We start from the raw sequence: 15,865 nt of genomic DNA, 5'->3' as shown, positions 1-15,865 counted from the left end.
TTGGTTTATTGTTGTAGTTGTTATTGTTGTTGTCATTGTTGGATAGGACAGAGAGAAATGGAGAGAGGAGGGGAAGACAGAGAAGAGGAGAGAAATATAGACACCTGCAGACCTGCTTCACCGCCTGTGAAGCGACTCCCCCTGCAGGTGGGGAGCCGGAGCTCGAACCGGGATCCTTATGCCGGTCCTTGTTCTTTGCGCCACCTGCGCTTAACCCGCTGCGCTACAGCCCGACTCCCGATTATTTTTATTTTTATCAAACCATTGCTCAGCTCAAATGCATGGGGATGTAGGAGACTGAACCAGTGACTTCGACATCTCAGTCATGAAGGTTTTTCTTTCGTAAAACTGTATTGTTATTTCCCCATCCCTAAAATTATGTTTTATCTTTAAATATTTCCTTTTTAATAAGTGTTTTATTTTTCATTTATTTGTTCCCTTTGTTGTTGTCCTTGTTTCTTATTGTTTTAGTTGTTATTATTATTATTGTTGTTATCACTGTTGGATAGGACAGAGAGAAATGAAAATAAGAAGGCAAGGCAGAGAGGGGTAGAGAAAGACAGACACCTGCGGACCTGCTTGACTGCCTGTGAAGCAACTCCCCTGCAGGTGGGGAGCCGAGGGCTCTAACAGGCATCCTTAGGCCAGTCCTTGCTCTTCACACCACACCACCTGTGCTTAACTCACTACACTACTGCCTGACTCCCAGATATTTCCTTTTAATTTTTAATCACAGAAATATAAAGACAGACTGGCAGACAGAGACTAGAGCCGTGCTCATCTATGGTTTATGGTAGTACTAGGGATTGAGGCTGGGACCTCAGAGCCTCACACATGTAACTTTTGTGCAGGAACAATGTGCTGCCTCTACAGTTCAGAAATATTTTTTAAATGTGTACAAAGGATTAGAATAGAACCAACTGGATGATTGCAGTGTTTGTGAATGATATCGAAGTGTGTATATAGTTAATTACCTTGTTACAGTCGAAAAAAATTTGATTAAATTCTTATCCAGCATATATTTTTTCCATTTTATTGTGGGGTTAATGGTTTACAGCATAAGTGTCTACACGTGGCCACATCTCCCCCCACAGGTGATAGCTGTCTAAAGAATACTTTCATTCCCAACCTATGCCCCCAAACTCCTCCAGCTCCAAATCCCATTCCTTCTCTACAATCCCTTGCTTTGGTGCAGCACACCACCCTTAGTCTGAATTCCATGCTCTGTTCTTCTATCTGACACTGTTTTCAGAGGTACACCCACTTATGAAGTCACCCAGTGCTCTTCCTTCTCTTCCTGATTCATCCCACCCCGCACTTCCCCTCATTTCATCAAAGGGGAGCAAAATTTAGCATTTTTCATTTTCACTTATTTATTCTAATCTTGTTTAGTTTTATTAGTGATGTAATAAATATCAACAAGAATGTAAGATAACAGGAGTACAATCCCATGTATGGACATTTCCCACCACAAGAGTTCTATATCCCATCCCCTCCATTGGAAATTTCTTTGTTTTATAATTCCTATGGGAGTATAAACCAAAATTCTTTTTTTTCTTTTTGCCTCCAGGGTTATTTATTCGTGGTGTCTGGTGTCTGCCCTATGAATCCACTGCTCCTGGAGGCTATTTTTCCCCTTTTGCTGCCCCTGTTGTTTATTGTTGTTGTTATTATTATTGTTGTTATTGCTGTTATCGTTGTTGGATAGGACAGAGATAAACTGAGACAGAGGGACACAGAGAGGGGGAGAGAAAGAAAGACACCTGCAGACTGGCTTCACCACTTCTGAAGCGAAGCCCCTGCAGGTGGGGAACAGGGGTCTCGAACTGGGATCCTTACGCCTATGCAGAATGTGAAAGGTCTGGCATCTGTAATTGCTTCACCACAGACCATGGGTGTTGGCAGATCGATTCATACCCCCAACCTGTCTCTATATTTCTGGTGTGAGTGGAGGGCTCTCTGGGGAAGTGAGGTTCCAGTACACATTGGTGATGTCATCTGCCCTTTGAAAATTGTATTTATTTTGTCTTTCATTTTTTAATGAGAGAGAGAGAGAGAGTGAGGAGAGAGAGGATGGAGAGAGAGAGAATGAGAGAGAGAGAATTACTAGACCACTGCTCTACTCTGGCTTATCCTAGTGCAGGTGATTGGACCAGAGATCTTAGAGTCTCAGGCATGAAATTCTTTCACATAATCATTATGCTTATCCTCAGTCCCCAAAATTTCAATGTTTATATGAGAAAAAAATTATGCAGAAATGTTTTAGTGCAGATGAATGGGCAAAATCAAGTGAACCACATAGTCTACTCACAGACATGCCATTCATTGGCAGACCACCATAGTCAAATTTATAACATTAGCAACACCATATCACTGTCACCAGCTGCAGCTCCACCAATATCACTGTGATCCACAGAACATCTAAAGAGAAAAAGCAAAGAAAACTCATATAGGAAGATAGGAGATGTGTAAACTGTGTACAGTGAAATAAGATAGAAAAGATAGTAAGCATAAGATGAGGGAAATGGCTATACTCCTTTGGAATACAACTGCAAGAGGCCTACTAGCTATCTTCAGAATGGAGAACCCAAATCTTCATCTGCACTATTCTAGCCTGTAGGTTCATGATTAGTCAGCAATTTGTTTGGCTTTACATGTTAACTGTTTTTTCAGCCACCACGTTCCAGATGTTACCATGATGCCTACCGGACTTGCCTGGACATACAACATCACCAATGAGGCCGACTTTCCCAGAGCCACACCCAGTAGGGAAAGAGATAGGTGGGCTGGAAATATGGATCAAACTTTCAAAGCCCAAGTTCAGTGGGGAAGCAATTACAGAAGCCAGACCTTCCAGCTTCTGCATCCCACAATGCCCCTGGGTCCATGCTCCCAGATGGTTAAAGAATAGGAAAGCTATAAGGGGAGGGGATGGGATACAGAGTTCCGGAGGCGGGAATTGTGTAGAGTTGTACCCCACTTATCTGGTGTTTTTTTTATAAGTGTTTCCTTTTTACAAATAAAAATTTATGTATAAAAAGATAAGGGAAATGATCAAGTGAGTAAAAAAGAAGAAGAATTTAAGATAGAAAAAGAAGAGGGAAACAGGCTGAGTGGTACAGCATCTGCTTGAGCACAAGAATACACAGGTTTGAGCCCTTGATGCTAACTTGCTGAGGGACAGCTTTATGAGAGGTGAAGCAGTGTTGCAGGTCTCTCTCTCTCTCTCTCTCTCTCTCTCTCTCTCTGTCTCACTTTCTCTCTCTCTCTCTTCCCCTCTCTCTCTCTCAGCTTCGTTCCTTTTGCTCTAAATTTCTGACTGTCTCCACCCAATAAATGAATATAGTCAGAATTATTAAAGAAGGGGAAATGGTTAGGATAATGAAATAAGAACTAAAATAGTTGAAATGACTTCCAGTTGAGGATAGGATGCAGTACAGATAATGGATGGTGGATTTGATTCTGAATTTGAGCTGCCAAGTTCAATTCCTAGATTCATAGGGCAGAGTGATGCTCTCACCCAACCATTCTATCTTGTATTGTTAACGTTTGTAAACAAAATATTTTGCCATAACATGTATAATAATCATAAATAAATATTAAATTCGTTTAAATTAAGACAAAATTTTACATGTGTACAAATTACTGTATTTTAGGTTTAGTGTAAACTATTAAGCCCCCAATAAAGGAATGAAAAGACACACATTTAACATTAACAAACTATTTATTTTATTTTATTTATTTATTTTTTATTTTTTTATTTAAGAAAGGATTAATGAACAAAACCATAAGGTAGGAGGGGTACAACTCCACACAATTCCCACCACCCAATCTCCATAACCCACCCCCTCCCATGATAGCTTTACCATTCTCTAACCCTCTGGGAGCATGGACCCAGGGCCATTGAGTGTTGCAGAAGGTGGAAGGTCTGGCTTCTGTAATTGCTTGCCCGCTGAACATGGGCGTTGACTGGTCGGTCCATACTCAATTATCACCCATAGAGCATTCCCTTCCACAAAGTAGGCTCTTCAAATCACTGCTCATCCTAGGCTAAATATGGGCCTCGGCTCACATCAATTTGATCTTCATGGATTAGCAGCTCAAATGTGCATCACACACATGGCGAAGCAGTACAATATCAAGTGAGATTTTCTGTCTCTGCCCAAATGACTCTTTAAACCAATGAGGAAGAAATATAACATTAGTATTAGAAAATAAAAGTTCTATAAAATGAACAACATATAAGATCTACTGGGGAGCCCACAAACTGCCCCCTTCTGAGTTGCTCTATTTTCATGGCTTATTCCACATGCCTTCCTTAGAACATGTAACCTGACCTTAACCTCCAAGTCCATTCTTCTTACCATCTACCTGCTTCAGACCTTAGAGAGAGCACTTCCTGTCCAAGATCCCAGATCCAGTGCCACATGGCTGCTCAAGAAAGGTCAAGCTGAAGTCCCCAGAGAAAGGGAAGGCAGATGTCAGCAAGTCCAGAAAGATGGTACCCAACTTTCGTTCTTTACCAGGAAGAGTTCCTGGGAGTCATCAGTGGGTTTGCTGGCAGGTGAGCTCAGCCCCCTGCTCTGAGTGGATAGGGCCTCAGGGGCTGGGCCACACCCCTGAAGCCTGTGGTACAGATGGAACAATCGCTGCCAAACAGGGAGAAAGAATAAATGGTGTCTGAATATTGTGCCTGGCTTGGAAATGTGTCAGAAGAAAGCTGAATTTCCCTGATGCCTCCATTTCTCAGAAAATGAACCTGACAGTGAGGAAGCCTGTGACTGCACCTCTTGCTAGGGAGCCTATTTGTGGCGAGAAAGAACAAAAGAAAAAGTTTGGTTGGTGGTATGTAGTCACATTCTCCCATATGGTTAAAAGAATTACCACTTTGTCTCAGTGGATTATGTATGGCTCATTCAAATATCCCTGCAACTTACCTAGCATGTGTCTGGGAGAAGGCCCATGACCATAAAGTTCTCCTCTCAGGTCCCAGTGGAATGAAGACATCAAAACTTACCTGGTTACCTCCAACCACAGTTGCTAATTAAAACCATCCTGATCACCCACTAGAGCAGTTGCATCAGGCAGTAGGAAGTATCTTTGTTCAGTAACCGCAGTGAGTTCTGAGAAATGACAGCAATTCAAAGACACAACCTCATGGATAACTCCCTGAGCATTTGGGCCACTCTTGAGATGGCTAAGGACTGGGATCCAAACAGACACATGTGGATTCCTCTCTGTAATAAACTTCGTGCCCCTTGACATTTTTTTCAATTATTTATATAGTGGAAATATTGACAAGACCATAGGATAAGAGGGTTACAGTTCTCATCTGCTCAACTCTGTATCCCACCCCTGCCTTGGATGTTATCCTATTCTTTACCCCTCTGGGAATATGGACCCAGGGCTATTAAGGGGCGCAGAATGTAGAAGGTGTGGCTTCTATAATTGTTTCCCCACTCTACATGGGTATTGGCAGTTCAATCCTTACTCCCAGCCTCTCTCTCTCTCTTTCCCTAGTGGGGCAGGGATCTGGGGAGGTGGGGCTCCAGGATACATTGGTGGGGTCATATGCCCAGGGAAGTCAGGCTGGAGCCCCTTGACATTTTTGACAGACAAATGAAATACTCAATGATGATTCCTTTTTACACTCTTGAGCTTGACTACTAAGAGTATAAGTCAACAGTTGCATTTTCAGTGCTCAAAATAGAAGTGTTAGTGGTTTTCCCTTGGTCATGGAATGCCCTGTCCATCTTCCAACACATTCTGATTCTACTTATTTATTCGGACTTAGTGTTTGCAGAAAGGAATTCCCACTGATTTTTTCCCATGTTCATTTTGTAACCTGACACCTTATTCTATTTCCAAATAATTCTCATAAGCTTTTGCTGGATTAATTAGGGTTTTCTTTGTATCCTATCACATCATATGCAGATAGTCACAGTTTGACTTCTTCTTTTCCAGTCAATGTCTTTAATTCGTTCCTCTGGCCTGATTGACATTGCAAGAAATTCCAACATTATGTGGAATAATAACAATCATAGGAAACATACATCCCTACTATCTGCCCTAAGTGGAAATGCTTTCAGTTTCTCACAATGTAGTATGAAGTTGCCTATTGGTTTGTTGTATATGGACACCACTAAGTTAAGGAAAATTCCATCTATTTCATTTTTGAAGTTCTGATTATGAAAGGATGTTGGGTTTTATCTAAGGCTTTATCTACATCTGTTGAGATAATCATGTGGTTACAGTATTATTATTTTTTAATTGATGCAATAGATCATATTGACTTATTCACATATACTGAACCAAAGTTCTGAAAAGTTGGTTTGAAACATGCAGACAAGTAGAATTGAACCACTACACACACACACCACACACACACACACACATATGCAAATAAACTTTAAATGAATTGCGGACCTAGGTTTTAGGCCACAATCTATCAAGGACTTAGAGGAAAATATTGGCAGAACATACTTCCATCTAAAGTTTATAGGCATCTTCTGTAATACAAATCCAATTGCCAGAGAAAGACTAAAGCAAAGAGCAACAAGCATAACAACAACAAAAGGGACTCCCTAAAATGAAAAGCTTCTACACAGCAAAGGGAAGCACCTCCCCAACAAAGCGACTCCTTTCAGAAGAGGACATGATCTTTGCAGGCCATACATCAGACAAAAGACTCATAATCAATTATATCAAGAGCTCCCCAAATTCAGCAAAGAACAAAGAACCTCCTAACAGATGAGGAGGACTGAATGTCAGGAACATCAAGGACTAGGCAGCACTTGCATGTCAGGGGTAGGAAAACAGGCTTGCTGAAGCCTGTATATTAGACAAGCAGGGAAAAAGGTGAGGGTTTCACAGATTTCGTCATGACTCTTGGCATGGCTGCACAGTCACAAGGTCAGAGAGATCAAAGCAAGGCCCTTAGCTTATCAAGTTGGATCAGAGTGTCTGCAAGAGCCGGCTCCTCCCTAGTAAGCCAGAGTGTGACTAGCAGGACTGAACTGGTGCTTAGGCCTGTGGCCCGTGAGCTGCAGTAGCTCTCTGCTGGGGTGTGATCCTCTAGTTGGCCTGACTTGGGGGCTTGGAGGGCAGTGATCTGTCAGTGGACCTGGATGCATCTTCGGCTTGTCTCTGAGTTCCTTTGAAGCTTACCAGAGAACAGAGAGAAGTGGGCTGTGAACTGTCTGCATGACTTCGCTGCTTCCTGCAGAAACCTGTCTCAGTGTTTTGACCAATTCCATTGTCAGTCAACCTGAAAATGGTGGATGGGTGCAGCATGATAGAACTGCATTTTCTGTGAGGAAATCTCACCCTAGGCTCCCTAGGAGGCAGCAATTCTAGAATGGTAAGCACAAAAAGGTCACCACTCGCTGAAGGCTCAGATGCCACTACTATTATGATTGTGTCAGTGTAGTTTCTCAGAGGACAGCCAGCTTTGTGAACACTCATAGGCTGTCTTCAAAGAAGTGCCTGATTATGGTGTGGATGTCCTGTCAGAAGTGATCTGCTGAGTGTTTCTCGGAGTCAAGTCAGACTGCGAAGCACAGATGGACAGGTGGCTGTAGCCTGTGAGCTCATGTCTCGATAACACCAAGCCTCATCAGAGTTTCTCTAGTTTCAGGTCCCTTCCAACTGAAATACTGGATTGAACAATTGTCCACAGTCTTTCATTCCTTTTATAACCTCAGGTTGCCCTGGACGTGGAAAGCACTATTAGATAAGTTGATATGTGAGGGAGAGGCTATGTCTGCAGGAAGTGAGCTCACAGTTCTCATGCCTGGTGTGAGTAGAACATGGAACCCCTGTAACCAGGCGGGTACATTGGCCCCTACCCAGTTCATTTCACTGGAATCTTTCCTGCGTGAAAATGTTCTCATGCTGTTTTCCCAGTTTCTGGAGAAATAGGCACCAGAACACCCCCGAACAGAGTCCAGAAAGAAATTGCTTTTTAAATTGGATATTATGTCTTCCTTGCTGTGCCTGCACTCAGGTAAAACTGTGTGTCCTAGAGTAATCCGGATCAGGATTTCTCTCTGAGCTCTCCAAGGACAGCTTCCCTTGCAGTTCTCTCTCTCTCTCTCTCTCTCTCTCTCTCTCTCTCTCTCTCTCTCTCTCTCTTTGTGTGTGTGTGTGTGTGTGTGTGTGTGTGTGTGTGCATCTGTATGTCTATGTGTCTGTTTAGGGGCTGGGTGTGGGGAGGAAAATCCCATGAGGACTGTTGAGGTGAGGCCGAGGCAGGTGGTGGTTGAACCCACGGTCTTTCATGATCATTGCCCAAGACAGGAGGGTAGGATTGAAGCAGTGCTCTGGAGCCTCTAGATGAGCTTATGGAGCCCAGGCCCTCAAGCTGCCAATTACCCTCCTTGGTGTGAGTGTGTCTGGAGTGGAATGATGGAGCTCTGAGTGAGAACCAGCAGGGACAGCCAGATGGGCTGCAGGCTCTGTGCCTGGCTCCAGGCAGTGAGGTAGGAGCTGCTCTGTGGGGATATCTACTCCATGTTCTTCGGTCAAGGCAGGTGCAGGTTGCAGGTGCCTCTATCTGCCTTCCTCCCTCTCTTCCTTCTCCTTTTCGATTTCTCTTTGCCCTTCAACTCAACCAAGAAATGGGAGACATGGCCAGTAGTAGGTATGGATTTCTGTCATGCTGCCACTGACTCCACAATGATAACACTGGTGGCAAGAAAACATTGAGAGAAGTGGTCCGGGAGGTGGCGCAGTCGTAAAGCTTGGACTCTCAAACATGAGGTCCCGAGTTTGATCACTGGCAGCACATGTGGCAGAGTCATGTCTAGTTCTTTCTCTCTCCTCCTATCTTTCTCATAAAAATAAAATCTTAAAAAAAGAAAATTGAGACAGAGAGAGAGAGAGGAGACAGAGATTTCCTCAGGCTAATTAGTTTGTGTATATTTAGTTTGTAGTTGACTAGAGATGGACCTGCTCTAATGTGCTGTCTGCTGTCTTCTGTAGGCAGAGGAGGAGGAGGAGGAGGTGTGTGTACCCTCCAGCCTGTGTGTGGAGCAGCTGAAGGCAGTTGCTCAGGCCAAGGGTGAGCCCAGAGTTTACGTGGAGCAGCTGGCTGGCCAGGAGGCCCCCATCCTCCAAGAGGTACCTGGTCCCTTCTCTGATCTCACTGGGGATGTGATTTGGGTGGTGGTTTATTCTGCACCCCGTTTAGCATGTTCTCATGTCACTGCATTTTGGTTGATGCAGTCTTTCTGAGTCCTGTTCAGTGCCATTTCCCCTGAGATTAGGAGGCTGCTGCAGTGACACCCTCATGCAGGGTTTTGAAATCCCTACTTGCCATTTCCCTCCAGTCTGTCAGATGTTCACTGTCATCCTCTGTCAGTGCTTTCAACAGCGGGGATTAGAGTGTGTCTGAATGTAGATTTTACTCACATTATTGGCAATGGAAATGGCTCCAAGACCTGCTATGTTGTGATGTTTTTCTCTGACTGAGGAGAATGAGGAAGAGCATATAAAGAAACTTGTTTGCCTGCAGGTGGAGCAGCTGAAGCCAAAGGAGGAGCAGGAGCAGGAGGAGGAGGAGGAGGAGGAGGAGGAGGAGAAGGAGGAGGACGAGGACGAGGACGAGGAGGACGAGGAGGAGGAGGAGGAGCAGGATGAGGAGGAAAAACCTGAGTGTGTGAGGTTGGAGGAGTTATTGCTGGAGGAAGAAGAGGAGGAAGAGGACTTGGTGTGTAGGGCGAAGGAAGAGGAGGAGGTAGAGGAAATGGTGTGGATGGTATTGGAAGAGGAGCAGGAGAAGGAGAAGGAGCAGGAAGAGGCAGAGGAGGAGGAGGCAGAGGAGGAGGAGGAGAAGGAGGAAGAGGAGGAGGAGGAAGAAGAAGAAGAAGAAGAAGAAGAAGAAGAAGAAGAAGAAGAAGAAGAAGAAGAAGAAGAAGAAGAAGAAGAAGAAGAAGAAGAGAAAATGGTGTGGATGGTGTTGGAGCAGGAGGAGGCAGAAGAGAAAATGTTATGGATGGTATCGGAGGAAGAGGAGGAGGAGCTGGAGGAGGAAGAGGAGGAGGAGGAAGAAGAGGAGGAGGAGGAAGAAGAAGAGAAAATGGTTTGGATGGTATTGGAGGAGCAAGGGGAAGAGGAGTTGGAAGAGGAAGAGGAAGAGGAGGTAGAAGAGGAAGAGGAGGAGGAGATAGAGGAGGAGGAGGTTAAAGAGGAAGAGGAGGAGGAGGAGATGGAGGAGGAGGAGGAGATGGAGGACATTGAAGAGGAAGAGGAGGAACTCATGAAAAACATCAAAGAAGACCAGCCAGTGATGGTGGCGGAGCATGTCAAAGTAAAGGATGCTTGCACAGGGATCGACGAATATTTTTTAACAGCTTCGGAAGAGGAATTTTCTAGCGAGGTGAGTGACAAATTGACTGGAAGGAGGGGCCTGTGCTCATGGGGCTGCCCTGCTTGCTGGGGGAAGCTCATGTGGAGTTTGGATGACGGTCTGTGCAGTACCTTCTCCACAACTGTTCTTACACCTCTGGTTTGTCAAGTGTACAAATATCTAAATCTGTGACCAGCCTGCTATGCTGAGAGTCTCTGCTTCTGAGATGGTAAAAATGTTAACAGGGTTTTGTTTTTTTCTTTTGAGCTTCTATGAATATTTCTGGGTGGGTCACACAGATACTTGCTTAGAGGAGGTGCAGAGGGAACACGCTGAACAAAGGTTTTTCTTCAACTTCGATAGACACATGTGTCTGAGCTTCCAGCAGCCAAGGCAGCAGTGGCTCACCAAAAAAAAGTAGCAGAGTTCTCCAGTGCAAGCTTTTTTCTTAAAGAAAGCACCAGCTAGATGATCTGATGGAGGCTGATGCTTTCCTCTCTGTTAGCAGGATGAAGAACACTACCTCAATTCAGACTCTGAAGACACCGAATCCTCAGAGGGCCAGGTAGATGCAGAGAACCTACTGTGGCTTCTCTCCCTCCTGGAGGAACGAGACCCCCTGGTGGAGGTTGTGACCACACTCAAGATTTCCTCCATTTATGAGGTGATGCCGGGGTTTCCTTTGGGGATTGTGATTTAATTTTGCCTTGTTCCTAGACCTGGTTCACAGTGGCTCTTATACAGGTTCACTTCAGCCCGTGAGGTAGCTCAAATTTTCTTTAAGGTTGTTTTTGAGGGATACTGACTAACTCTCCCACGTATCTTTTTCTTATTTATATTTACACAAAGGCCAAATATCTTACTTAGAGAGAAGTTAGATCATTTGCATTTTGTGTCTATTTACAATTAATGTATTGACTGGGGAGAGAGAGAAAAATCAAGAGGAAAGAGAGATTTAAAGAAGCAAAGAGTAGGATACCTGCAGCATTTGATACCTTTTGTAAAACTTCCTCTCACAGCTGGGGATCAAGGATTTCAACCTGTGTCGTGGACCATGGGAATGTATGGGCTCTTATTGGTATGCCACCATCCCACAGCCTGTTTTGCAACACCCTGAGATTTCAGTTTCCACGAAATCATTTCCTTCCATGGAGAGAGGGATTTCTTTGAGTTCTAGACCCATCAAGTCTGTTTAGGAGTCTCAGGACTGCCCGATTAGTGCCCCAGCTGGAGGAACAGCCTGGTAGTGACTAAAGAGTCATCGTGAAAATATGCCAGTCTGTTGCCCATATTCAGCTTTTGCAGTCCTTGCTTTGCTAAGGTTAGCTTTGGCGTGAGTGAGAGAGCTGTAATAGGAAGTAGGTGATGAGGGTATCTAAGTCTATGTGGACACTATTTCATTATACACTTGATACTGACTCACTACAGACTATTGTGTATTTTTGCCTTTAGGTCTATATTTTGCCCTAATTTATGAATACATGTTAATATATGCTCAATCTGGTAGGCCCTGGCCTATATCTAGCTTTTGGTATGTCATTAGGAAGGAAGCTCCTGGAATGGACTTAGAGAACACAATGAAAGCCAAGGTCTCACCCGAGTGATGAGGGTGAAGGGTTGGCAATCCATGCCTTACGTCTCTGTACCAAGTCTGAGGTGAAGCATGCTGAGATGGTACTCATTGCATTGATCAGGTTGGAATCGGTGGATGCAATATCATTTAGGCTCATTGGAGAGAAGCATGCAGGGAAGTGAGCCCCACCCAGAGGTATCAGGATTGGGAGAAACATAGGCTCTGTAGAAGAAAGGGAGATTCCTGTTGTCCTAGGGTTTAAGAAGACTACCCTATGGTTTTGTTAATTTATCCTCTCTTAAATAATTTTTTTTAAAAAGAAGACAATAGTTATTTATTGCAATAATCACATTGTTTGGCAAATGGGTAAACTTTGAAAAATCCCTTTGTTTGGAGTTGCTATATCATACACACCAGCACCATAATTTATTGCCTTTGACATTATTTGCATATAGCGATGCTACCAGCTTCTTTTGTTCTCCCTGGACAAAGCTTATAAGAGAGTCAACCTATCAAAGACTCAGCCTATGTATTCAAAAGACGCAGTCTGTGCCCTAAATAGTTTGAGACATCCAATCAACTTTCCCCTCTCAGACTAATTAAATAGTGATTTAAATGACTACAAATTGATAGGAGTGTACTTAACACAATTCCCACCCCCCCCCAAAAGTCAGTGTCACATCCTCTCGCTCCGCTCACCCCCCAGTCTCATGAAGTTGAAGATCCACCCTCACCCTCCACTCAGGGCTTTTACTTTAGTGCCCTACTACAAATTTAGTCAGATCTTGATTTGAGTTTCCCTTTCTGTTCTTCTTTCTCAACTTCTGTTTATGAGTGGGATCATCCCATACTTGTCTTTATCTTTTTGACTTAGCTGACTTAACATAATTTCTTCTGGCTTCATGCAAGATGGGTCAGAGTAGGTGTGTTGACTGTTGTTTATAGCTGCGTAGTATTCCACTGTGTATGTAGACCACAGCTTTCTCAGCCATTCATCTGCTGTTGGGTACTTGGGTTGCTTCCAGGATGTAGCTCTTATGAATTGTGCTGCTAGGAACATAGGGGTACACATATCTTTTTGGCTGGGTGTTATGGTGTCCATCGGGTATGTCCCCAGCAGAGGGATTACTCGGTCATATGGAAGGTCCATGTCTAGCCTTGTGAGAGTGCTCCAGACTGCTCTCCAGAGAGGCTGGACCAATTTACAATCCCACCAGTAGTGCAGAAACGTTCCACTGTCCCCACACTCTACTCTCTCCCGCATTTGTTGCTGCTGTCCTTTTTGATGTATGCCATTCTCACAGGAGTGAGATAGTATCTCAATGTTGTCTTTATTTGCATTTCCCTGACAATCAGAAACCTGGAGCTATTTTTCATATGTTTGTTAGCATTTTGGATGATCTCTGTCGTGAATCTTTTGTTCTTATTCTCTGCACACTTTTTAACGGGGTCATTTGCTTTTTTGGTGCTAAGTTTGCTCAGCTCTTTGTATACTTTGGTGATTAGTCTCTTGTCTGATGTTTGCATGTGATGATCTTCTCCCATGGTGAGGAGTCTCTTTGTTTGTGTGATAGTTTCTTTGGCTGTGCAGAAACTTTTCAATTGGATGTATTCCTACTGGTTTGTTTCTGCTTTAGTCTTCCTTGTAGTTGGCTTGGTTTCATCAAAGATATCCTTGAGGTCTAGGTAGGAAAGTGTTCCACCAATGCTTTCCTCTAAGTGTCTGATAGTTTCTGGTCTAACGCTCGGGCCCTTGATTCATTTGGAGTTGATTTCTGTTTCTGGTGAGATAAGGTGGTTCAATTTCATTCTTCTGCATGTTACAACCCTGTTTTCCCAGCACCATTTATTGAAGTGAGCCTTCTTCCTCCATGTAATCCTTTGGGCCCCCTTATCAAAGATTAGACGTCCATAGTTGTGGGGGTTAGTTCTGGGCTTTCAATTCTGTTCCACTAGTCTGTGTGCCTATTTTTGTTCCAGTACCAGGCAGTTCTGATGATGATGGCCTTATAATATAGCTTGAGATATGGCAGTGTGAAGCCTCCATTTCTATTTCTTTTCCTAAGATTGTTAAGGCAATTCTAGGTGTTTTCTGGTTCCAGTTAAATGACTGTAATTTTTTTAATAGTATTTTGTTTTTTTAATATTTATTTTATTTATTTATTCCCTTTTGTTGCACTTGTCATTTTATTGTTGTAGTTATTATTGTTGTTGTCGTTGTTGGATGGGACAGAGAGAAATCGAGAGAGGAGGGGAAGACTGAGAGGAGAAGAGAAAGATAGACACCTGCAGACCTGCTTCACCACCTGTGAAGCGGCTCCCCTGCAGTTGAGGAGCCGGCCTCGAACCGGGAATCTTATGCTGGTCCTTGTGCTTTGTGCCACCTGATCTTAACCCGCTGCGCTACAGCCCGACTCCCCATGACTGTAGTTTTTATCCTATTCTCTTAAGAGGAAGTATGGTGTAACTTTGCTGGACATTGCATTACATTTGTATATGGCTCTAGGGAGAATATTCATTTTGAATATATTGAGTCTTCCAATCCATGAGCATGGGCTGTCTTTCTATTTCTTGGTATCAGTGTCTATTTCCTTGAATAGGGACTCATAGTCATAAGGATGAAAGCTCATCTGGGAGCCTGCTAGGACCAGCTCTCCAAGCCCTGGGGAGTGGTTATCTGGTGGAGGGGAGGGATGGCTTCAACAATAATCAGAAAATGTCTTTTCTTTTTCCTCCATTTCCTAACCCAACTAGAGTCACAGGACCCCTCCTTGGTGTCACAGGTAGGACTTCTTGTTCACCGTCCTGCTCACAGCCCCATATCTTACCTTATCCGGCCCCTGATGTAAGAGCCCATACCAGCAGCTTCCTCCAAGTCACCATCTTGGCTCCGCCCATTTCTCTCCTTTTCTCACAACCCATTCCCCATTGATTTCTGGCTGTCTCTATCAAATAAATAGGAAAATACAATTTTAAACATTTGTAATTTACATGTTTATATCATGATGCCTTCTTTTTCATTGTTAAGTGTTTTGAATAGAGAGAAATGATTGACACCAAGACACAAAGTATAGCTTACAGGAAAATTCAAATCATTGGAGCCAGGCGGAGGCACATCTGCATAAGCACACACATTACAGTATGCATGATTCCAGGTTCAAACGCCTGATCCCCACCGGAAAGGGGAAAGCTTCACGAATGGTGGGGCAGTTCTGCAGGTGTCTCTGTCCCACCTTATCTCCCCTTCCCCTCTCAATTCCTCTCTTCTCTATCTAATAATAAATAAAAACCCTTTAAATAGTTAAAAAAGAAAAGAAAATTCATATCATTTACCTCATCCAAAGCTCTGCGTAGCACCCACCCTCTTCCTGGCACTGCACTGGGAGCTCCAGGTGTCTGTTTTGTCCATCACTCTCACAGACATCCTATGGGATTTGACTGAGATTGTCACCCCAGCTCACAGACCAACAGGAGCTGGCCTAGAGGTCATGCACTGCACCAAGGTGACATGACATAGCAGCCACTACTAAGTGCACAGGCAGGAACTGGATCTCATAGGTGAAGAAAGCGTATTTTGACTCCTAACAGAATTCAGTCATGATAGACCGTAATATGTCCTTTACTTAGCAGGACTGATGTTTTTTTTGCTGTTGTGTTTATTTAATGTATCTGTCAAATGGAACATATCAACAAAACTATAGGATAAGAGGGGTAAAGATTCCACATATTTCCCACTACCAGAGTTCTGTTTCCCGTCCCCTCCATTGGAAGCTTTCCTATTCTTTATGTCTCTGTGCGTATGGATCCAGTATCATTGTCGGATGGAGAGGTAGAAGGTCTGGCTTCTGTAATAGCTTGTCCACTAACCATGGACATTGGCAGGTCAGCCCATACTCCTATCATGTTTCTATCTTTCACTATTGGGGCAGGGCTCTGGGGAGGTG

The sequence above is a fragment of the Erinaceus europaeus genome, chromosome 9 (assembly GCF_950295315.1).
Source record: "Erinaceus europaeus chromosome 9, mEriEur2.1, whole genome shotgun sequence".
Lineage (NCBI taxonomy): Eukaryota > Metazoa > Chordata > Mammalia > Eulipotyphla > Erinaceidae > Erinaceus > Erinaceus europaeus.
The sequence above is the reverse complement of the archived record's forward strand: the minus strand, read 5'-3'. Positions refer to the sequence as shown.